Below are 25,725 nucleotides of genomic sequence, written 5' to 3'. Positions count from 1 at the left end.
ATAAGGGGCTGCTCATTCAAAACTGAGATGAGGAGAAACTTCTTCACTCAGAGGGTGGTAGGTTTGTGGAATTTGCTGCCCCAGAAAGCTGTGGAAGCTACATCATTAAATAAATTTAAAACAGAAATAGATAGTTTCCTAGAAGTAAAGGGAATAAAGGGTTACGGGGAGCGGGCAGGAAATTGGACATGAGTCTGGGTTCGGAATGGTCATGGCCCTGTGGGTAGTGGAGCGGGCCCAGGGGCCGTGTAGCCTTGTTCTGCTCCTACTGTGTTCTAATTCTGTTAGATTTCAGGAGATGGTTTTATTCCTGTTCCTGACTGGGGTGGAGATCGCCTTTACAGAAGGTAAGTACTGTAGAAAATATAGGGACAGAGTGATCTCCTGGAAGAATTTCGATCGCCTAGATGGGTCGGAGAGGAATTTCCCAGATTTTTTTCTCCCAAATTGGCCATTGGGTCTTTATCTGGTTTTTCGCCTCTCCCGGGAGATCACATGGGTTCGGGTGGATGCAGAGTGATAGAAGATTTGAGGTTAGGATCAGATCAGCCATGATCTTATTGAATGGTGGAGCAGGCTCGAGGGGCCGAGTGGCCTACTCCTGCTCCTATTTCTTATGTTCTTATGTTCTTATGAGAGAGTATGAGCAGCTAAGGGCTAAATTAAAAAGCAGAACCACAAAGGTAATAATCTCTGGATTACTACCTGAGCCACGAGCGAATTTGCTTAGGGTAAATAAGATCAGAGAAATGAACGAGTGGCTCAAAGACTGGTGTGGGAGAAATGGGTTTCGATTTGTGGGGCAATGGCACCAACCAGTACTGGGATAAGAGGGAGCTGTTCCATTTGGATGGGCTTCACTTGAACCATGCTGGGGTTAGAGAATCGAATAACTAGCGCTGTAGAGAGTGCTTTAAACTAAATAGTGGCGGGGGAGGGTCCAGGTGAGTGGGAATTTAAAAAGTCAATGAGAAATGAGAAAGCAATAGAGCAGGATAGAGATGGGGGAAATAATAACCAGAGTGTGACAGGAAGAGACAGAGGGGGAGAAATTCGGTATCGCCCATTCTGAGGCGCGAATATCGGCCGGGCACAAAGTTTAGCGCCCGGCGCAAATTATCGCCGCTGGCGGCAAAATTTGCCTCTCTCGCCCCTGGAGGTGATTGGAGCGCTAAATCAGGTGCTACACAACTCTCCTAAGGCACTAAGCCCGAGGAACGAGGTGCTACCTCAGAGGGCGGGCGCAGCACAGGTGCTGTCAGTTAGCGATTGAACATAGACACACTGGCGCCGGTCAGTTCTTAAAGGGGAGGGTCGATCTTGCTCTGCAGCCACGCCCTGCTCACTGGAGCCTTGAATCTTGGCCTGGACAGACCTGTGGTGAAATCTTCCAGCCAGGGACTATGGAGAGGGCCAGGGAGCGAGCAAAGCGCTTCAGCGAGCATGCCTTGGAGGCTCTGGTTGGCGCGGTGGAGCGCAGAAGACCTCTACTGTACCCAGAGAGTGGCAGGAGGCTTTTGCCAAGCGAATATATAAAAGCATGGAGGGAGGTGTCTCACAGAGTGACCGCAAGCAGCACGGTGCCTAGGACCCCTGTGCAATGCAGGAAAAAGTTCAACGACCTCACTCGGGTCATCAGGGTGAGTGCCTTTTTTCAAAACCTCCTCATCCCTCCATCTCCACCTCACTTTATGGCCAGAGGGTCTTGAAAGCCCCAATGCCCAGCACTCATCCAACACCCATGGCCCTTTCATGAAATACACACACGCACATTCCACACTTTGCATACAGTAAGGGCTATTCAACCATGGGAGGCATTTCAGGCAAGATCATGGCTGCATACAGTAAGGGCTATTCAAACATGGGAGGCATTTCAGGCAAGATCATGGCTGCATACAGTAAGGGCTATTCAACCATGGGAGGCATTTCAGGCAAGATCATGGCTGTATATTTGCTCAGACGCCATCCTTTTTCTTGCAGGCCAAGCTGGCTCATAATAGGAGACAGCAGCAATGGACCAGTGGAGGGCGGCCTCACCTTCAAGCCCTCAGCGATCTTGAGCAGTGCATCCACAGGATTGTGGCAAGCCGGGTGATTGGTCCCGTCGCCACTGGAGAAGCCGACCCCGTTCTGGCCAGCAATGGTCACTTTTTGTCCTCTCTCCTTCCACTTGTTCCTCACAACAGCAGCCTTTGACACTTTCAATCCAAATCAGTACATCGCTGCACTCATGTCTCCCTTGCTGCCACCCTGTCCTCACGCTAAAGCCACTCTTGTACCTCCCTGCTTTCAGATGGTGATTCACCAGGTGAGGAGACGGGCCCTCAAGCTGCCATTGAGAGTGAAGCTGAAGGCGAGGAGGAAGAGGAAGCCGGACCATCAGCGCAACCCTCTGCCGAGGCAGCCCATGCCCATACTGGGGACACGCCTTCCCTGGAGGGGAGCGGGGGGGAATGGTCTGATGAGGGTGAAGCTCCAGGACCCAGCAGGCTGCAGCAACGCGAGGGGGTTAGGGAAGCTCGGGGGCCTTCTCCCTGGACGGAGAGTATGGCCTCGAGTCCTGCTGCACTGAATGCAGACGAGGAGTGGATCCTCGCTGAAATGAGTGCCCAGGTGGAGCAAAGGCACACTGAGCTCATGGCTGCAGTGGCAAGGATGCCTGAATCCATTGAATCATTGGCAAGGAGTGTGGAGCACTTCGCTGTAGCACAGGCGGCTGCCACGCAAATGCTAAGTGCTGCAATGCAGTCAGTGGCTGGTCTCATGCAGACACAGATTGAGGCCACGTGAGCACTGACCGCTGCCACCCTCACTGGAACGGGCAGATTTCCCCGGGGCTCTCACCGCGCCGCAGCAGGCCAGCAATCTGTGCTCCAGCAGATTACTCCGCATGCTGAAGTGCTGCCCCGTGGGAGTGCCAGTGTGTCGGTTGAGCAGGGAGTTGCTGTCTACTCTCAGGATGACAGCATTCCTGCTGCCAACACTGTCACTTCTCCACTGCAGTTGCCACCACCTGTAGGACAGACTGCTGCCGCCCATGCAGAGTTGGAGCAGTCAGCAGCCTCCAGGCCCAGAGCTGGTCCAGGCCATCCCTCAAGGGCATCTGCAGTCTCAGTTTCTGACACTCCGCAGCCTTCCCCCAGCCTTGCTGCAGCCATTGGGGTCCCATTACGGAGGAGCTGCAGGGTGGGAAGGGGGCAATTTCGCAAGGGAGGCAGATCACCCTCGAAGGGCAAAAAGTAGGAGGTGTGGCAAAATGTATTTCATTGTTTTATTGAAGGCCGAGGGTCGTGGTCAAATTTTTGTTACTGTTCTGGACATTGTCTCCAGGTTGTGAGAGCCAGTTACGTGAATGAGTGTTTTTTTTGGTGTTTCTTTCTATTACTTTGTCATGCGGAAATGAGACACAGTTTGGGAAATAAAGAAGTGTCTGTATTCAAAATGTGCATGTTTGATCTTTGCACTCATTGTTGCCTTGACCAGCTTAGGGGTTGTGGGATGGTTTCATTCAGGTTCTTTGAATGGCAGAAGCCATTCCCTCAGAGGGGGCCTAGAAGCGACTTGCGATGAGCCTTTGACGGACGGCCCTTCCAATTTGTGCCTCCCTCCCGCCTTGGTGCTGCTGATGTTCATCCTCCTCATCCTCCTCCTCCTCCTCCTCCTCCTCCTCTGCTGGTGCTCCAATATCTGGTGGCATTGGCTGGGTCCTGAGGATTGCCAGGTTATGCAGCATGCAGCACACAACAACGAAGTGGGAGACTCGCTTAGGCGAGTACTGCAGGGCTCCTCCAGAATGGTCCAGACAGCGGAACCATTGCTTGAGCATGCCAATTGTATGCTCAACGATGTTCCTGGTAGCTTGATGGCTCTCATTGTATCGTAGCTCAGCAGGGGTGCTGGGCGAATGGAGCGGGGTCATCAGCCAGGTGCACAGAGGATATCCCTTGTCCCCGAGAAGCCAACCACCTGGGTGATGCGGTGCCTGGAAAAGGTCTGCCACAGAAGTCTGGTGCAGGAGGAAGGCATCGTGGCTGCTGCCTGGAAAGTGGGCATTGACAGCGAGTATCAGCTGTCTGTGGTCACAGACCAACTGGACGTTTAAGGAATGGAAGCCCTTTCGGTTGCGGAAATCCTCGGCATTCTCTTGCGGCGCCCGCAAAGCCACATGGGTGCAGTCAATGGCGCCCTGCACCATGGGGAAGCCCGCTATCCTAGCAAAGCCCGTTGCACGTCCTTGCTGCTTGTCCGGGGGTCATGGGGAAAGAGATGTACTCTCGTCTCCTTTTAAAGAGGGCATTTGTGACCTGACGGATGCAGCAATGCACCGCGAACTGGGAGATATTGCTGATGTCCCCAGTAGCGGATTGAAAGGAGCCGGTGGCATAAAAGTTGAGAGCCACTGTTATCTTCACTGCCACCGACAGAGACGTCCTGCTCCTCAGTTGAGGCTGCAAATCTGGCTGAAGCAGGTGGCAGAGCTCAGTGACCACCTCCTTGCTGAATCGCAGCCTTTGCAAACACTGCTCCTCAGACATGTTAATGTATGAGAACTGTTGGCGAAAAACCCTGGGAGGGTAATGTTGTGTATGTACCTTTAAGAGAGAACTGATTTTATACTGTAGTACCGGCAGTGACCACACCTGTATATAAAGCCATAGCAGGCTTCTGTACTTTCAGTTTTAAGCTTGCACTCTGTGTTCTCCTGCAGTTCGTGTATTATTGATACGCGGACACTACACTGGCAACGAGCAGGTTCGAACTCACCTGCAGTACTGCATCACCTCACGGGGATCTTTCCCTGAAAAGAAGCTTCTTGGAGGTCGAAGTCAGAGCAATGGGCGTCGACCGCGGGCAACCGCCCAGGGATCCATCGGAGTTCGGAGAATTGCAGGGGAGGCTGTGGAGAGCTGGGCTTGGCTCCCCAGTCAAGGTGTTCCAGCAAATCGTGCTGGTAGCAGGTAGTGCGCTGACCCTTCTGGACTGCGGTGGGCTTGAGCTCGATCGAGCGGCTCTGCAAAGGGGCTGTGCAGCGTCGTCGGGAGGAAAAGAGAGAGAGAGAGGGTGGAGCGCACAGGGCAGCGTAGAGAAAATAAAATGAGGGGAAGGAAAAGTGAGACGCGCCGAAGCCGCGGGTCGCCGCCATTACCCTGCAGAATGCTAGGAGCAGCGTGGCAGCAAGGGGAAGAAGGAAAAGCGTGGGAGGGCCATTTTATTCCATTGGGGAAGAAGGAAAAGCACGGGAGGCGCCATTTTAATCCATTGGGGAGGAAGAAAAGGCGCGGGAGGCGCCATTTTAAACCACCCAAGATGCCGAAGAGTGGCAGTATCACTGCTTTCGACAACGAGGTAGGATTGAAGTGTACTGCAAGGCAAATGAGGTGGCCGATGGAAAGAAGGCGTCGGTATTATTAAATTTGATGGGCGCAAGAACGTACGGCCTATTGCGGAATTTAATTACCCCAGCTAAACCAATGGAGAAAAGTTTTGAAGAGATTGTTAATATCTTACAGGAACACCTAAACCCGACACCGCTGCTGATAGCAGAAAGATTCAAGTTCCATAAAAGAAACCAGCACAAAGATGAGAGCAATGCTGACTATCTTACGGAACTACACAAGTTATCGAAGCACTGCCAGTTCGGAGCAGGACTGGCAGACACCTTACGGGATAAGTTAGTCTGCAGGCTCCAGAGTGAAGGAACCCAGAAACGACTACTTTCGGAAAAGGACCTGACGCTAGAACAGGCTTTCAGCGTGGCAATATCCTACGAAGCAGCAGCATGGGGAGCTGTGGAAATGCAACAGAAACCACAAGAATACAGCACTAACGAAATGGCATATGGAGCAGAAAAGTGCTATCGCTGCAGCAGAACAACCCATGATCAGAAGGACTGCTGGTTTAAGGACAAAGTATGCAGGCAATGTGGGAAAATGGGACACATAGCAAGAGTCTGCAGGTCGGGAAAGAAAACCAACACTAAAAGAACTACTAAGGAAAAGTACAAGAAAGTAAAAAAAATGACAGACAGTAGTTCGGAAGATCAGGAGAGTGATAATGACTCCGGGAGCAGGAGACGAAGTTGTCTAAAGTTACACAACGTGATCGCAAAGGAGGATCACCGAACCATTTGGGTCACCCTCATGATAGCAGGGTCCCAAGTAAAGATGGAATTGGACACAGGATCAGCCCTAACTGTCATGAATCGATGAGACTATGAGCGGCTATTCTCACACATACCCTTGAAGGACACGTCCATTGTATTGAAGACATACACGGGGCAAAAAGTCTACCCCAGAGGAAAAATAAGGGTGCCAGTTAAATACAACGGCAAGGAAACACAGAAACTGTATCTATATATACTACAAGATGGAGGACCACCATTATTGGGACGTGAATGGATCCAAAAAATACAATTGGATTGGCATTCCATTCAGGTGCTAACTGTGACTGATAAAAAGGATGACGACGTCACACCTGGACGACTGTCAAAAATTCTAACTGACGCAAAAGAGGTGTTCCAACAAGGACTTGGGACTCTAAAAGGAGTAACGACAATGATAAAAATCGAAGATAACGCAAACCCAAAATGTTTTAAGGCCAGACCGGTACCGTACGCGATCCGCCCAGCCGTTGAAGCAGAGCTGGAGAGTCTGGAGCGTTTGGGTGTGCTGTCCAAGGTGGACTGGAGCGAGTGGGCCACACCCATCATTCCTGTAATGAAGAAATCATTGAGCAGCACGCCTGGGGAGCCAAAGAAGGTTTGCATCTGTGGGGACTTCAAGGTAACTATGAACCCAGTCCTGCACACAGTACAATATCCACTTCCACGGATAGAAGATATTTTCGCCTCACTATCTGGAGGGAAATGCTTTACGAAGATTGATCTGGCCCAAGCGTATCTACAAATGGAGGTGGAAGAAGCATCTAGGAAATACCTCACGATAAACACTCACAAAGGTCTTTACCAGTACAACCGACTGGTATTCGGGGTAGCATCAGCCCCAGCTATTTGGCAGAGGGCGATGGAACAAGTCCTGCAAGGGATCCTGGGGACCCTGTGTTATTTGGACGACATCCTGGTTATGGGCGAAATTGACAGTGAACACCTTGCCAACCTGGAGCAGGTGCTCACTAGATTACAAGAATATGGGCTACGAGCCAACTGCCCCAGATGCGAGTTCTTCAGGAGACAAATCTCGTATTGTGGCCACATGATTGATGAGGAAGGGTTGCATAAGTCCCCAGACAAGATTGAGGCAGTAGTCAAGGCTCCAGCACCGGAAAATGTGTCGCAACTGAGGTCGTTTCTCGGGTTGGTGAACTACTACCATAAGTTCTTGCCGAATTTATCTACAATTCTGCACCCACTGAACGCCCTGTTGCAAACTGGAGTAACATGGAAATGGAGTGATGAGTGTAAGCGTGCCTTTCAGAAATGTAAATGCCTAATCACTTCAAAAGAAGTATTGGCCCACTACAGTCCAACACTACCGATTCGGTTGGCATGTGATGCGTCTCCCTACGGCATTGGAGTGGTGCTGTCACACAAATTCCTTGACAGTTCAGAGAGGCCAATAGCCTTTGCGTCGCGCTCGTTAACCTCAGCTGAGCATAACTACGCCCAGATTGACAGGGAGGCCCTCAGCCTGGTGTGGGGGGGTGAAGAAGTTCAATCACTATCTGCACGGGCAGAAATTCACCCTACTGACTGATCATCAGCCCCTGCTCTCCATTTTTAACCCAAAGAAGGGCGTTCCGGTGATGACGGCGCAACGGCTGCAAAGATGGTCACTTTTTCTAGGGGCACATCAGTACGACATAGCGTACAAGGGTACGAAACAGCATGGAAACGCTGATGGGCTGTCGCGCCTACCGTTGCCTATGGTGGAGGAAGCACCTGCAGTGGACCCTGTTGAGATATTCCATTCGACCATAGTCCAATGTCTACCTGTTACAAACTCAAGTATAGAGAAGTAAACCCGAAATGACCCGACACTCTCTCGGGTCTATGATTTGACAGTGAAGGGATGGCCAGCACATGGCGACTCACTGTTGCCAGCATTCTCGCAAAGGAGAGAACAGCTGTCAGTGTGCCGGGGCACCTTGATGTGTGGATCCCGAGTGGTAATTCCACCCAAGTTGAGAGATAGAGTGCTCAATGAGCTTCAAGAGGGTCATCTGGGAGGGGAAAAAATGAAGAGCCTAGCCAGGGCGTTTGTGTGGTGGCCGGGAATCGATAAAGAAATCAAGGATATGACCAAGAGATGCACAGGATGCCAGAAGGTCCAAAGCGCTCCACCACAGGCCCCGCTACACCCATGGGAGTGGCCCTCATCTCCATGGCAACGGGTACACATTGATTTTGCTGGTCCATTTATGGACTCAATGTTTCTAATCGCCGTGGATGCCCATTTGAAATGGCCAGAGGTCATCAAAATGTCCTCCACCACCACGGAGAAAACTATTGCAGTCCTACGGACCATCTTCACCAGGAATGGCTTGCCAGAACAGATTTGCTCCGACAATGGGCCACAGTTTGTGTCCGAGGATTTCCGGAGGTTTCTGAGGAATAATGGGATGAAACATTACACATCTGCCCCATATCATCCAGCCACAAATGGATTGGCTGAGACGTTTGTTCAGACCTTTAAAAAGGCAATAAAGGTGATGTATAATGATGACATACCACTACAACACAAGATGGATAATTTCTTGTTTGCTTACCGGAATGCGACACATGCAGTCACCAACCAAGCTCCAGCCATAATGTTCTTCAACTGAAGGCTAAGATGTCGCCTGGATTTGCTCAAACCAAACATAAGACGAGATGTTGAGGATAAGCAATTCCAGCACATCAATGAGAAGCCAACCAGGAGCTTCAAGATAGGGCAGCCTGTCTTGGCCCACGACTACCGAGCAGGAAAATGGCAGCCAGGAACGATATGCACACAGCAGGGACCACTAATTTACACAGTGGATGTTGGAGAGAGCATCGTGAGACGCCATGCTGACCAGATTTTAGAGTCACAGGAACAAGCCAAACCCATACCACGAGCATGTGCACCTGGTAATGAACCCGAAGTACAGATTGTGTCTACCTCAGAATCAGTGGTATTGGAAGCTGACGAACCAACCAATGACAATGAGCCAGAATCGACTCCACCGCAAGAACAGGATACTCGAGAAAGGCGCTATCCAGTCAGGATCAGGAAGCCTCCTCAAAGACTGAACTTATAAATGATTATTTCAGTTGATGTATATAGTACAGAGAAAATTGTAATTGTAATTAGATATTATTTAATTGTTAAATGAATGTTATGTACTGTTTATCTAAAAGGGGAGGAATTGTTGTGTATGTACCTTTAAGAGAGAACTGATTTTATACTGCAGTACCGGCAGTGACCACACCTGTATATAAAGCCATAGCAGGCTTCTCTACTTTCAGTTTTAAGCTTACCCTCTGTTCAGTAAATACCTGTTATTATTGTTCTCCTGCAGTCCATGTATTATTGATACGCGGACACTACAGGTAAGGTCTCCGGTACCGACGCCTGTTGGCCCTCCTCTGTCTGGCCGTGATTGCCAGTCTCTCTCTGCATCTCTGTGCCCTCCGAATGTGACGGAGAAGGACGATGTTCCCAACCATTGCAGCCCCCATAGTATTTGGGCAATCAAAGTTATGACGGTCAAAAAGCAAAGTACCTGCAATGTTATGGTCAGAAGCCAAAACTACCTCGGACAGCGTGGCCTCAATGCAGAAGTCTCTCTTTCTCTCTTTGTCTCTCTCAAAATCTCTCTCTCTCTCTCAGAATGAGTGGTGCAAAAATGGCAACCACACAAAAGCCTGGAGGAGGCCCCCTTAAATAGCACCCCCTCAGCCCCACAGCGACTGGGAAGCATTCCAGTCAACCTGTCGTTGGTCGCGCCAGGCGGAAAGGAGGGGGGCACCACTGAATTTCCGGTATGGGGCGCCCCAAGGGCGTTGCACTCTCGAATGACGTCAAGATCTGCGCGCGCAGGAGATCGGCGGTATTGTTTAGTGCCGCCGCAAAATATCCGGTCAATTTCACGAGAGGTGCAGATATCGCCGCGCCCGGGCGCTAGTTGTTTTGTGCCCCACTTAGCGCCCTCTTAAGGCGCTAACGGGTGGCGCTACCAACTGAATTTTCCCCCCAGAATGTTTAAAAATAAGAATGCAACAGAAAATGGGGCCAAAACAAGAAGAAATGGTAAAAAGACAAAGTTAAAAGCTCTATATCTGAATGCACGCAGCATTTGTAACAAGGTAGATGAGTTGACGACACAAATAGATACAAATGGGAAGATCTGATAGCCATTACAGAGACGTGGTTGCAAGGTGACCAGGACTGGGAACTGAATATTCCAGGGTATTTGACAATTCGGAGGGATAGACAGAAAGGAAAGGGAGGTGGGGTGGCTTTGTTGGTAAAGGATGGGATCAGTGCAGTGGTGAGAAGTGATATTGGCTCAGAAGATCAAGATGTAGAATCGATTTGGGTGGAGATAAACAATAATAAGGGGAAAAAGTCTCTGGTGGGCGTAGTCTACAGGCCCCCGAACAGTAGCAATACTGTTGGACAGAGTATAAATCAACAAATAATGGAGGCCTGTAAAAAAGGTACGATAATAATCATGGGTGATTTTAATCTCCATATTGATTGGACAAATCAAATTAGCTATGGTAGCCTTGAGGAGGAGTTCATAGAGTGCATCCAGGATGGTTTCCTAGAACAGTATGTAATGGAACCAACCAGGGAGCAGGCTATCTTGGATCTGGTACTGTGTAATGAGACAAAATTAATAAATGATTTTATAGTAAAGGATCCTCTAGGAAAGAGTGATCATAGCATGGTTGAATTTCAAATTCAGTTGGTGGGTGAGAAAGTTGTATCTCAAACCAGTGTCCTGATCTTAAACAAAGGCAATTACAATGGCATGAGGGCAGAACTGGCTAAAGTGGACTGGAAAAATAAATTAAAGGGTAAGGCAGTTGAAATACAGTGGCTGACATTTAAGGAGATATTTCATAACTCTCAACAAAAATATATTCCAGTGAGAAAGAAAGATTTTAAGAAAAGGAAGCATCATCCGTGGCTAACTAAGGAAGTAAAGGATGGTATCAAATTGAAAATGAAGGCATACAATGTTGCCAAGATTGGTGGGAGATCAGAGGATTGGGAAACTTTTAAAAACCAGCAAAGGATGACTAAAACAATAATAGAGAGATGAATTGTGAGAGTAAACTGGAAAGAAGTATTAAAACAGATAGAAAAAGCTTCTATAGGTATATAAAAAGGAAGAGAGTAGCTAAAGTAAATGCTGGTTCCTTAGAGGATGAGACTGGGGAATTAATAATGGGGAAAGGGGAAATGGCAGAGACTCTGAACAAATATTTTGTATCTGTCTTCATGGTAGAAGACACTAACAACATCCCAATAATGGATAATCAAGGGGCCACAGGGTGGGGGGAAATAGTACTTGGTAAAATAATGGGACTAAAAGATGACAAGTCCCCTGGACCAGATAGCCTGCATCCCAGGGTCTTAAAAGAAGTGGCTGCAGAGATAGTGGATGCATTGGTTGCAATATACCAAAATTCCCTGGACTCTGGAGAGGTCCCAGCGGATTGGAAAACTGCAAATGTAACACTCCTATTTAAGAAAGGAGAGAGACAGAAAGTAGGAAACTATAGACCAGTTAGCCTAACATCTGTCATTGGGAAAATGCTGGAGTCCTTCATTAAGGAAGCAGTAGCAGGGCATTTGGAAAATCATAATGCAGTCAAGCAGAGTCAGCATGCGTTTATGAAAGGGAAATCATGTTTAACAAATTTGCGGGAGTCCTTTGAGGATGTAACGAGCAGCGTGAACAAAGGTGAGCCAGTGGATGTGGTGTATTTGGATTTCCAGAAGGCATTCGATAAGGTGCCACATAAAAGGTTACTGCATAAGATAAGAGCTCACGGAGTTGGGGGTAATATATTAGCATGGACAGAGAATTGGCTAACTAACAGAAAGCAGAGAGTCGGGATAAATGGGTCATTTTCCGGTTGGCAAACGGTAACTAGTGGGGTGCAACATGGGTCAGTGCTGGGGCCTCAACTATTTACAATCTACATTAATGACTTAGATGAAGGGACCGAGTGTAATATAGCCAAGTTTGCAGATGATACAAAGTTGGGTGGGAAAGCAAGTTGTGCAGGGGACTCAAAGAATCTCCAAAGGGATATAGACAGGCTAAGTGAGTGGGCAAACATTTGGCAGATGGAGTATAATGTGGGAAAGTGCGAGGTTATCCACTTTGGCAGGAAAAATAAAAAAGCAAATTATTATTTAAATGGAGAGAGATTACAAAATGCTACAGTTCAGAGGGGCCTGGGGGTCCTTGTGCATGAAACACAAAAAGTTAGCATGCAAGTACAGCAAGTAATCAAAAAGGCAAATGGAATGTTGGCCTTTATTTCAAGGGGGTTGGAGTATAAAAGCAGGGTAGTCCTGCTACACCTGTACAGGGTATTGGAGAGACCACACCTTGAGTACTGATGTAATAAAACTCACTACGCACTTGGTTTGAGTATAAAGCAAGGCTTTAACCAACTTGTTTCAGAACATGGAGATCTAGTTGTACTTCACTAGTTCCTGTCTTACAAAATGTCCCTGGGCAAGCTGGGTCCACGCCCGAGTATTTATATTCCTTGGACGGCACCACCAGCTGGCCGTCCGGTGTTATTTCATGAGTAGTTTCTTTATGATGATGAGATTTATAACAAGTACTGCATACAGTTTTGGTCTCCTTATTTAAGGAAGGATATACTTGCATTGGAGGCAGTTCAGAGATGATTCACTAGGTTAATTCCAGAGATGAGGAGGTTGACTTATGAGGAAAGGTTAAGCAGGTTGGGCCTATACTCATTGGAATTTAGAAGAATGAGAGGTGACCTTATTGAAACATCTAAGATACTGAGGGGGCTCGACAAGGTAGATGCAGAGAGGATGTTTCCCCTCGTGGGGAAATCTAGAAATCGGGGCACAGTTTCAGAATAAAGGGTCGCCCTTTTAGAACTGAGATGAGGAGGAATTTCTTCCCTCAGTGGGTCGTAAATCTGTGGAATTCTCTGCCGCAGAGAGCTGTGGAGGTTGGGTCATTAAATACATTTAAGGTGGAGATGGACAGATTTTTACAAGAAAAGGGAGTGTAGGTTTATGGGGAGCGGACAGTGAAGTGGCTTTGAGCCCAAGATCAGCCATGATCTTATTGAATGGCGGAGCAGGCTCGAGGGGCCAAGTGGCCTATTCCTGCTCCTATTTCTTATGTTCTTATGTATAGTGCCTGTATTCTTTTTCTCAAATCTCAATATCATTTTCCTCAGGACCCAGACTTCAGTATTAGTTTCATCTTCAGGGTCAAAATCCGACCATGCCACTTGGAGGTACGGGAGACTACGGAATATTAAGGCGCATAACCAGTGGTTTCAAGCCCCCCCTACTCAATTCAGTCTAACAAGCGATCCTCCTGTGGCTACATTATATGTTGGTCATAGTCTGTCTGCGAATGCCACTGGACCATCATTGGGGTTTTGCTCCCCCTCAGACATTGCCTTAAATGGGTCCCCTTTTTCTTGACCCAGCACCTGGCCACTCCTGAGCTTTAAGGTCTCATAATTTCCTCCCCCTCTTTTGCTCTCTGTCGGAAGACCTGCATAAATTCCTGGACTCAAGGTGAAAAGTAGTAATCTTTTCTTTTCTTCCTAGTCCACATTATTCAAACCTGACGATTGTTCGATGGCTAACAGATATTTTCTCCAATTGTTTGGAATCGATTGGGGTCTTGTACTCGGCGTTAAGTGCTCCCAGTCCCTCAACCCCGACAGCAGGAGCGTTATACCTTCTAGTCCTTGGAGGATTCATGGGCGGGACAGGGTTTTGTAAAGTCCGCGCCTCAATAATACACGGACTTCGGGAGAACAATCAAACAGGTATTTTACTGAACAGAGGGTACTCTTTTTGGTTGATGCTTAAACAATTTTGACTGTAAATTAAACAAACTTCAACTGAAACTTAAACAAATCAAATTAAAATTGTGTTGGCCGGGTTGATGATGCACTCCAGTCCCCGCGGCGCCCACCGGTTGCGGAAATACTCAAGCGCACCGGCGGACACCGCGTGCTCCATCTCCAGGGCCACCCGGGCGCGAACATGGCCGTGGAAGAGAGGCAGGCAATCTGGCTGGACGACCCCCTCGACCGCCGCTGCCTGGACCAATTGATGTCTTTTTTAACCAGGCCCAGGAGCAGGCCCACAAGGAGGTCCTCCAACCTGCCCGCTCCCCTCCGCACCGGGTGACCATAGATCAAGAGCGTGGGACTGAAGTGCAACCAAAAATCGAGGAGCAGCCCCTTCAAGTAGTGAAAGAGGGGCTGCAACCTCTCACACTCCACATATACGTGAAACACGGACTCCTCCAGGCCGCAGAAAATACAGGCGGCCTGGGAGTCCGTGAACCTATTTAACACCATATTGCACAGGACCGCTCCGTGCAACACCCTCCAGGCCAAGTCCCCGATGGAACAAGGGAGGACTCCCGCGTAGAGAGCCCTCCATTGGGGACCACCGCCTCCGCCGGTCGGCAAGACACCACGCCAAGGCGTGTCCGGACGGCAGACGAAGATGGCAAAGTGGAGAGTGTGCAGGAGCAGCCCGTACAGGAAACCCCTCCACGCGGAATGAAAAGGCACGGAGGGTATTTCCTCGAGACGGCTCAAGTTGTGAGGCGCCGGCTCCCGAGGGGAGTTTCGGGGCCGGGCGCCGATGAGGAATTCCGTCTGAACGGGGGTAAGCTCGGACGGGATCGCCCCACATGCCTGAGCCGCCTCGATACACCTAGTGGAGCCGGGGCCCAGTGCCACTTTCACCGACTCGATGGCTTTGACCGCGAGCCGGACGTTGGCCTAGGACAGGCGCCGCGCCAGCTCCTCCGGCGCCATCCAGCCCACTGCTCCGCCATCGAGCAGGTCCCCGACTCTGGTCACCTTGCCAGGCACAGCCCTGCGCTCCGCCAGCCACCCGAACCCGCGGTCGTGGAGGTGCGGATTCCTGAGCAGCGGCTACCGAAGGAGAGCCGCCGCTCCTGACAGGGGAGAGCTCCGCCTGGAAGCAACGTAGTTCCAAACCCATAGCAGTTCCTGGTAGAAGACAGGCAACTCCCGCAGGCTGGCATGCCTGCCGCCCACTTTCACAAACAGGAGCTGCGTGTCATAATTGAGGTCGTGCAGCTGGCAGAAGAAATGCGTCGCCAGCGCACACCATCTCAGAGGATTCTCGACGTACAGGTATCTCTGCAGCATCTGAAGATGGAAAGTCGCAGCCTGGGTGCGAAGGCACACCAGCACCTGACCGCCCTCCCTAAGCGGGAGACACAGAACCACGACAGAGACCCAGTGCTTCCTTTTGTCCCAGAAGAAGTCGATGAGCTTCTTCTGCATCTTGGCGACAAACGCAGGGGGAGGGATCAAAGTGACCAACCGGTACCACAGCATGGCGGCCACCAGCTGGTTTATGGCCAGCGCTCGACCCCTGTAGGACAACACTCGGAGCAGTCCTGTCCAGCGTCCTAGGCGAGCGGTGACCTTGGCCTCCAGCTCTTGCTAGTTCGCCGGCCAGGCGTCCTCGGCAGGGCTAAGGTAGACTCCCAAATAGAGGGGGTGCGTGGAGCTCCAGGCGAAAGGCCTGAACTCCTCCGGCAGGGAGTCCACCCGCCACTGACCCACCAGGAGTCCGGAACATTTCTCCCAGTTGATCTTGGCGGAGGATGCGTCCGAGTAAATCTGCTGGCATTCCCGCATCCTCCGCAAGTCAGCGGGATCCGTGACCGTGAGGAGCACATCATCGGCGTAAGCCGAGAGGACCACCTCCATGCCCGGCCCTTGCAGAGCCAGTCCCGTCAACCTCTTCCGCAAGAGGCGCAGGAAAGGCTCCACGCAAACAGCGTATAACTGACCGGACATGTGGCATCCCTGACGCACCCACCTCCCGAAGCGAAGGGGCGCCGTCAAGGACCCGTTAACTTTAATCAGACACTCCGCGGCGGTGTACAGAAGTCGGATCCGGGTGACGAAATGCGTCCCGAACCCGAATGCGCGCAGAGTCCCGAAGAGATACTCGTGATCCACCCTATCGAACGCCTTCTCCTGATCCAGGGAAAGGAAGGCGACTGACAGACCACCCCTCTGGGAGTGGTGGACCAGGTCCCGGACCAGATGGATGTTATCGTGGCTGGTCCGGCCCGGGACCATGTAGGACTGGTCGGGGTGGATCATGTGGGCCAGCACGGTTCCAAGGCGAGCAGACATGGCCCTGGCAAAGATTTTATAGTCCGTGCTGAGGAGGGAGACTGGGCCCCAGTTCTTAAGGAGGCGGAGATCGCCCTTCTTAGGCAGCAGGACAATGACCGTCCTGCGCCAAGAGAGGGGCATCTCCCCGGTCGCCAAACTTTCCCCCAGGACCCGTGCGTAGTCGCCCCCCAAGATGTCAAAGAACGCCCTGTGGAACTCCACGGTCAGACCGTCCAGCCCCGGGGACTTTCCCCTGGAGGGCTGGCAGAGGGCGCCGGTCAGCTCCGCCAGGCTTAGCGGAGCGTCCAATTTTTCAGCGCCCTCCGGGCTGACCTTCGGCAGGTCCTCCCACAAAACTCTGCGCGCATCCTCGCTGGACGGATCCGGAGTGAACAGAGCCCCGTAATAGGCACGGGTCTCTGCGCTGATTCCCTCCGGATCCGAGACCAGAGATCCGTCTTCGGCCAGCAGCCCCAAGAGCTGCTTACGGACCCCCCGTCCTTTTTCCAGCGAGTAGAAGAAGGGGGAGCTGCGGTCCAGGTCCCGCAGGAGCTGGATCCGCGACCTCACATATGTGCCTCGGGACCCGACGAGCTGCAGGTCCTTCAGCGCGCCCTTCTTCTCTTTGTACACCTTCCGCAGGGCCGGGTCCTCGACGACCTGACCGAGATGGGAATCTAGGTCGAGCACCTCCTTCTCCAACTGCCCGACCCGGGCCTCCCGCCTCTTGGTCGACCCCTTCGCGTACTCCTGACAGAAGAGACGGACGTGAGCCTTGCCCACGTCCCACCATAGCCTCAAGGAGAGGAAGCCCCCCCGCTTCCTACTCCAGTCGGCCCAGAACCGACGAAATGAATCCCGGAACCGCGCGTCCTCCAGCAGCAGGTTGTTAAAATGCCAGTACGCGGACCCCCCCCCCGACGCGCGCAGCGGAGCGAGCTCCGTCCACACCAGGTGGTGGTCCATGCACGGCACCGGCCGCATGGAAGCCACCAGAACGCAGGAGACATATGCCCGGGAAATGTAGAGGCGGTCGATTCTGGACCTTCCTCCCCCAGACCTCACGCTAGTGAAGGCGCTGGAGTCGGGGTGGAGATTTCGCCAGACGTCCACCAAGTCGAAGGACCCGACCAGGTCCCTCAACTTCTCCATCGCCGCCGGGCTTTGCGGGGGACCCGAACGGTCCCTCGCCTCGAGGGTGCAGTTAAAATCCCCCCCGAGGATGACGCACCCGCCCACGTCGACGGAGCCCAAAAGAGCGGGCACTTCCTCGAAGAAGCGCATTTGCTGCGCACCGGTCTGAGGGGTGTACACGTTCACTAGATGGAGCGGCACGCCCCCCAGGCGAACAGTGACCTGGAGCAAGCGGCCCGGCACGTGCTCCTTGACCCCCAAGATCTCCGGCTGAAAATGCGGGGCCAGCAAGCTAGCCACATCGCTGGAATTGTTGGAGAGGTGACTCATGCTGACCCCTCCTTGCCACTCCAGGAGCCACGTGGCTTCGTCTCCCGGAACGGTGTGGGTTTCTTGCAGGAAGCACACCTCATACTTCCCGTCCCGAAGGACCGAGAAGTTATTGAAGCTGCGGCGCGCCTCCCTGCTGCCGTTGATGTTGAGGCTGGCTATGGTTATCTTCATGTCAGAAGCATAGTGCAACCTCTACCTACACCTAACGGGGGGAGGGAGCGCAGCCGCTAGCAAGCCGCCACTTCTTCAGCAGCCCAGTGAGGAACGTTCTGAGCCGACGCAGCTCGAGCGGGCTCACGCCCTCGTCCGCGCCCATGATCTTAACGGCGGCGCGGACGGACACGATGAGCAGCGCCAGCTCCGACCACCTGTTGAGGGCCAGCCGGATCTGATTGTGCCGACCCAGGCACGTGGCCATAAAGTCCTGGAGTTCCCCTACGGGAATGAGGGGAGACTCGGCGAGCGGCACGAGGTCGTCCATCGCCTCATCAGCGACGGAGTCCAATTCGTCCTCCGCGCCCATCACCGAGTCCCCGTCCTCCTCCGGGGGGTCGCCACCAGCGGCCGACCCATCCGTCGCGCAGTGCACAGCGAACGGCTCGGCCGCACCAGCCGGCCCCGCCTCCGCCCGGATCCCACCCCCAGGATCGGTGGCAGAGGATTCCTCCCTGGGCTCCTCTAGGGGTGCCGGGCCAGAAGACGGCGGTGGTTCGGAGTCCCCCTCCGCCTCAGACGCCAGAACGACCGGAGAAACCGGGGAGAGAACAATTCCCAGCTCCTCCAGTACATCCGGCACCAGAGACGCAGCCAGGGATCCATCCTCCTCCCCGCCACCAACCTCCGACCCAGTGGATGGGGTGTTTTGAATTAAAACCTCTACCAGGTCGAGCAACCCCTGGGAGATGTCCGGGTCGCATTGGGCGAGCTCATTTTCCTCGAGCTCGCCCGACCCAGACCCCAGGCCGCCCGACCTGGCGAGGGGTAATGGCACCGATAAAATGTCAATCTCCGCCGCGGGTTGTTCCGCGCCCACCCCCACGGGCAGGGTCTCGTCCCCATCCCCGGGAGGCATGTGCTGGACAGACACATCTGCCTCAGCCACCCGAGGGACAGGCGAACCCTGCCGATCGCTGGTGATGACGACAGCGGTGGGGGGGGCGCAGTACCTGCGGCGGGCGACGACTCCCCCTGCTCGGAGGGAGCTTCCTCCTCCCGGTCCTCCTCCTCTTCCAGGGGGTCGCGCCTTCTTTTCAGCGCGGAGGGAGTGAGGGAGACCTTCATGTCTGCAGGGGCCTCCTCGTCTGCTCCCTCCGGCGCAGCAGGTTTGTCGGGTTCCTCAGGCCCGAGCCCGGCCGCAGGTATTGGCGTTTCCGCTAGGGCGGTCGCGGCCACAGGCTCGGGCACGAGGTCCCTCCCGCTCGCGTCTGCCCCGATCAACTCCGCGAGGAGCGCGGGTGTAAGGGGCTCAAGGGGCAAGGGCTGGCCCTCCACGGGGGGACGCGCCCTAAGGTGTTTAGTTTTTTGCCGCGCCTTCTTTCCGGCCGGACGCGCTCCCTCCCCCCGGCCGGAGGCCTTGGTGGCATCGGCCCCCGACGTCGACTGCGCATCAGATGTTCGCGACGCGCGGGCAGATCCGGGGGGAGGAGCGGCAGCGGCGCCAGCCTCGGCCGCACGAGATGATCCGGCGGCCTTGGAGGCGGGGCAGTTTTTCCTGATGTGCCCCACCTCCTTGCAGGTGTGGCACCGCACACCGTCCGACGTCCAAAAGACGCGATAGGCGGTCCCCTCATGGAGGACGACGAACGCCCAGTTGGTGTCCTCCTCCCGCGCCAGCTGGATAAACAGCTGGCGCCGGAAGGAGAAGATGTGGCGAAGGCTGGCCTCCCGGAAGCCGAGCGGGATGGGCGTGATCCCCGACCTCACCTCCCCAGGTTGGCGCAATTGTGGGAGGAGGAGCTCACCAGGAACATAGGGCGGGACGTTCGAGATGACAATTCTCTGCGCGGTGGCCTCGAGAGAATCCACCGGCAGGAAGGTCCCGCCCACGGTGAGCCCCTTGGCGACGGCCAGGGACACCGCCCGCTCCGACCCCAGGAAGAACACAGCCTTCCCGTACATTTTTGAGGCCGCGACGATGGCTGAGGGGCCGACAACCCCAGCCATGGCTTTAACGCAGGCCTCAATGGTCATAGTGGGGTGAGTGTAGCTCTTCACCCCAAGCTTTTTGGTTATAAATTTAAAGGGTGACGGGCAGCAGAAGCAACGGGAGCAGCTGTGGCTGTGGCTGCCACTCCCGCATAATTCCTGGCTGGCCCTGCCACCGGCGAAGATGCAGTCGCCATTATGGGATGTTTTTATAAGGGCTACACTCACCCCAAGTCACAGGCCTGAAGGTGATAATGGCCTCAGGTATTTTTTGGTCCTCTATTGAGCAGAGGGAGCTGTTTAAAATGAAGGCACACCTCTCCCCTCATTGATTGAAATTGGGAGAGGGGCCTTCTCCCCTCTGCTCAATAGGCAATTAATAAATGGAGATGAAATTGAGGTGCCTCAGAGAAAGAGGCAGAGAGAGACAAAGAGAGAGAGAGAGGGGGGGTGGGAAGGAGGGAGGCTGCAAGGGCAGGGTCGTCATTCAGGATGGTGGGTGGGTGTTGGCAGGGGTGCACTCTCCGATGGAAATTAAAGTCTTTGATGGCAGGGGGAGAAGATGTCTTCACCTGGGAAAGCTGGAGATGCCCCAGGCTCAGTCCCACACCAGGTCTTAACGATGTAATAAATGAAATTGGACTTCACCTAGGCAGCTCCAGCTGTCCCAGGTCAGGCAATAGAAGGGGTGCTTATTAGTGGTGTGTGTGGCCTAGTTTTTAACAAGAGCCACACACACACACAGACACCCCTGGATGTTCCTGCCTTGTTTTTTCTTCTTTCCTCCCCCCACCTACAAAACAAAGTCTTTGGGAGAGTGCACCAAATAACACCCACCTGTAGATGTTCAAAGGATGATGTTCTTCCCTCCTTCCAAGCAGTTGGTGGTTGATGGTGGTTTCTCTCCCCTCTCTCCCTCTCCTGGAATGGAGGCCAATTTGGGGAGGCAGTAATGGGAAAGGCCTCTCCCCTGGTTGATGTTGTTGCTGGCCTCATTTCTCCTTCTCCTCCTCTGTCCTCTCTCTCCAGGCACCTCAGTTGTTGTGATGATGATGGTGGAGGTGGTGGTGGTGACCTATCGTTGTCTTCCTCTTCCTGGTCAGGAGACCACCACTTTCCACTCTCCTCCTTCTCTTGGTCTGGCTTCTCCTTCTCCTCCTGCTGACTGAGGCAGCTGCACAGCCAGCAATGCTGAGAATGAGGTGCTCAACAGAGGGTCACGTCAGACTGAAGTACAGAAGCCTGCTCGGGCCTTTTATACAGGGGTGGTCACTGCCGGTACTGCAGTATAAAATCAGTTCTTCTCTTAAAGGTACATACACAACAATTCCTCCCCTTTTAGATAAACAGTACATAAAATTCATTTAACAACTAAATGACAACTAATTACAATTACAATTTTCTCGGTACCATATACATCAACTGAAATAATCATTTATAAGTTCAGTCTTTGAGGAGGCTTCCTAATCCTGACTGGATAGCACCTTTCTCGAGTATCCTGTTCTTGCGGTGGAGTCGATTCTGGCTCATTGTCATTGGTTGGTTCGTCAGCTTCCAATACCACTGCTTCTGAGGTAGACGCAATCTGTACTTCGGGCTCATTACCAGGTGCACATGCTCGTGGTATAGGTTTGGCTTGTTCCTGTGACTCTAGAATCTGGTCAGCATGGCATCTCACGATGCTCTCTCCAACGTCCACTGTGTACATTAGTGGTCCCTGTTGTGTGCATATCATTCCTGGCTGCCATTTTTCTGTTCGGTAGTCGCGGGCCAAGACTGGTTGTCCTATCTTGAAGCTTCTGGTTGGGTGAATTTCTGCCCGTGCAGATAGTGATTGAACTTCTTCACCCCCCACACCAGGCTGAGGGCCTCCCTGTCAATCTGGGCGTAGTTACGCTCGGCTGAGGTTAACGAGCGTGACGCAAAGGCTATTGGCCTCTCTGAACCGTCAAGGAATTTGTGTGACAGCACCACTCAAATGCCGTAGGGAGATGCATCAGATGCCAACCGAATCTGTAGTGTTGGGTTGTAGTGGGCCAATACTTCTTTTGAAGTGATTAGGCATTTACATTTCTGAAAGGCACGCTTACACTCATCACTCCAATTCCATGTTACTCCAGTTTGCAGCAGGGTGTTCAGTGGGTGCAGAATTGTAGTTAAATTCGCCAAGAACTTATGGTAGTAGTTCACCAGCCCGAGAAACGACCTCAGTTGCGACACATTTTCCGGTGCTGGAGCCTTGACTACAACCTCAATCTTGTCTGGCGACTTGTGCAACCCTTCCTCATCAATCATGTGGCCACAATACGAGATTTGTCTCCTGATGAACTCGCATTTGGGGCGGTTGGCTCATAGCCCATATTCCTGCAATCTAGTGAGCACCTGCTCCAGGTTGGCAAGGTGTTCACTGTCATTTTCGCCCGTCACCAGGATGTCATCCAAATAACACTGAGTCCCTGGGATCCCTTGCAGGACTTGTTCCATTGCCCTCTGCCAAATAGCCGGGGCTGATGCTACCCCGAATACCAGTCGATTGTACTGGTAAAGGCCTTTGTGAGTGTTTATCGTGAGGTATTTCCTAGATGCTTCTTCCACCTCCATTTGCAGATATGCTTGGGCCAGATCAATCTTCGTAAAACATTTCCCTCCAGATAGTGAGGTGAAAATATCTTCTATCCGTGGAAGTGGATATTGTACTGTGTGCAGGACTGGGTTCACAGTTACCTTGAAGTCCCCACAGATGCGAACCTTCTTCAGCTCCCCAGGCGTGCTGCTCAATGATTTCCTCATTACAGGAATGATGGGTGTGGCCCACTCGCTCCAGTCCACCTTGGACAGCACACCTGAATGCTCCAGACTCTCCAGTTCTGCTTCAACGGCTGGGCGGATCGCGTATGGCACCGGTCGGGCCTTAAAACATTTTGGGTTTGCGTTATCTTCGATTTTTATCGTTGCCTTTACTCCTTTTAGAGTCCCAAGTCCTTGTTGCAACACCTCTTTCGCGTCAGTTAGAATTTGTGACAGACGTCCAGGTGCGACTTCATCATCCTTTTTGTCAGTCACAGTTAGCACCTGAATGGAATGCCAATCCAATTGTATTTTTCGGATACATTCACGTCCCAATAATGGTGGTCCTCCATCTTGTAGTATATATAGATACAGTTTCTGTGTTTCCTTGCCGTTATATTTAACTGGCACCCTTATTTTTCCTCTGGGGTAGACTTTTTGCCCCGTGTATGTCTTCAATACAATGGACTTGTCCTTTAAGGGTATGTGTGAGAATAGCCACTCATAGTCTCGTCGATTCATGACAGTTAGGGCTGATCCTGTGTCCAATTCCAGCTTTACTTGGGACGCTGCTATCATGAGGGTGACCCAAATGGTTCGGTGATCCTCCTTTGTGATCACCTTGTGTAACTTTAGACAACTTAGTCTCCTGCTCCCGGAGTCGTTATCACTCTCCTGATCTTCCGAACTATTGTCTGTCATTTTTTTTTACTTTCTTGTACTTTTCCTTAGTAGTTCTTGTAGTGTTGGTTTTCTTTCCCGACCTGCAAACTCTTGCTATGTGTCCCATTTTCCCGCATTGCCTGCATACTTTGTCCTTAAACCAGCAGTCCTTCTGATCATGGGTTGTTCTGCCGCAGTGATAGCACTTTTCTGCTCCATACGCCATTTCGTTAGCGCTGTATTCTTGTGGTTTCTGTTGTATTTCCGCAGCTCCCCGTGCTGCTGCTTCATAGGATACTGCCACGCTGAAAGCCTGTTCTAGTGTCAGGTCCTTTTTCAAAAGTAGTCGTTTCTGGGTTCCTTCACTCTGGAGCCTGCAGACTAACTTATCCCATAAGGTGTCTGCCAGTCCTGCTCCGAACTGGCAGTGCTTCGATAACTTGCGTAGTTCCGTAAGACAGTCAGCATTGCTCTCATCTTTGTGCTGGTTTCTTTTATGGAACTTGAATCTTTCTGCTATCAGCAGCGGTGTCGGGTTTAGGTGTTCCTGTAAGATATTAACAATCTCTTCAAAACTTTTCTCCATTGGTTTAGCTGGGGTAATTAAATTCCGCAATAGGCCGTACGTTCTCGCGTCCATCAAATTTAATAATACCGACGCCTTCTTTCCATCGGCCACCTCATTTGCCTTGCAGTACACTTCAATTCTTTCCACATACGTGGTCCAGTCTTCTACCTCGTTGTCGAAAGCAGTGATACTGCCACTTTTCGGCTTCTTGGGTGATTTAAAGTGGCGTCTCCCGCGCTTTTCCTTCTTCCCCTTGCTGCCACGCTGCTCCTAGCGTTCTACAGGGTAATGGCGGCGACCCGCGGCTTCGGCGCACCTCACTTTTCCTTCCCCTCGTTTATTTTCTCTCCGCTGCCTGGTTCTTGAGCAGGCTTGAGTTCCTGTGTGCTCCACCCTCTCTCTCTCTTTTTCCTCCCGGCGACGCTGCGCGGCCCCTTTTGCAGAGCCGCTCAATCGAGCTCGAGCCCGCCGCAGTCCAGAAGGGTCAGCGCACTACCTGCTACCAGCATGATTTGCTGGAACACCTTGACTGGGGAGCCAAGCTCAGCTCTCCACAGCCTCTCCCGCAATTCTCCGAACACCGATGGATCCTTGGGCGGTTGCCCGCGGTCGACACCCGTTGCTCAGACTTCGACCTCCAAGAAACTTCTACTCAGGGTGAGGTGATGCAGTACCGCAGGTGAGTTCGAACCTGCTCGTCGCCACTGTAAAGTCCGCGCCTCAATAATACATGGACTTCAGGAGAACAATCAAACAGGTATTTTACTGAACAGAGGGTAACGTCAGGCTGAAGTACAGAAGCCTGCTAAGGCCTTTTATACAGGGGTGGTCACTGCCGGTACTGCAGTATAAAATCAGTTCTTCTCTTAAAGGTACATACACAACAGGTTTGTCGTCAGGGGTCATCCCATTTCCTCAGGATGCTCTCTGTATTCCTCCTGTGCTATACCATTTTTCTCATCTCCATCCCTACCCAGCCCTGCTTGTCCCCGGTGAGACCTTCACTTCTCCTCAGCACGCACACTATGCCTCTCTGAACCTGCAATTTATCTTCCAATTCTTTAATTTTTCTTCTACACTCAATATGATCTCCCCTGTCCTCACCTTCCTTATGTCTCTCCTTCTGTATAACTCTATAGGCTGCCTTTAAGTCCTCATTATTCTTCTCAGCCTTGTCAACTCTGCATCTCTGTTCTTCTTCCCTTTTGGACCATGTATCACACTGATTTTGGTTATTTAAACACTGACTTTCCAAATATTGTTCCTTATTGCACCACCTTTCCCTTTCCTTTTCGAACCTGGCTCATAACACTATATTCTCATCCCTTTCTACTTGAAACTGTTCCTATACCACATCGACTACTGAACATTTTTCTTCTAACATCTTTCTTTGTAACATATCTTTTGTTTCCCCATTTTTAAACTGTTGTTGACATGCCATCAGCCAAACAGCTTTCATAATAACAGGCTTACACGTGGATCCTATCGTCCACTGTTCTGCCTCATATACCGGATCATTGCCATCTATAATGACCCGGATCCAACCCACCTTCAAGGGTACTTTCCCTGATACATACTTGGTGACTAATTCATCCATAGTTTTCCCTTTTTGTTCGAACGTGCCATTACTTTCACTTGCCTCGGATCCCTGTTCGGGCGCCAAGATCTGTAAAACGTTTCCTTTCGGGACATCACAGGTTTAAGATTCTGACCCGAGAGTTATAATTGAGTAATTGACACAAAT

Source organism: Somniosus microcephalus, chromosome 6 (genome assembly GCF_052327205.1).
Source record: "Somniosus microcephalus isolate GS21.2 chromosome 6, FLI_Smic_1.0, whole genome shotgun sequence".
Taxonomy (NCBI): Eukaryota; Metazoa; Chordata; class Chondrichthyes; order Squaliformes; family Somniosidae; genus Somniosus; species Somniosus microcephalus.
This window is presented reverse-complemented; position numbering follows the sequence as displayed.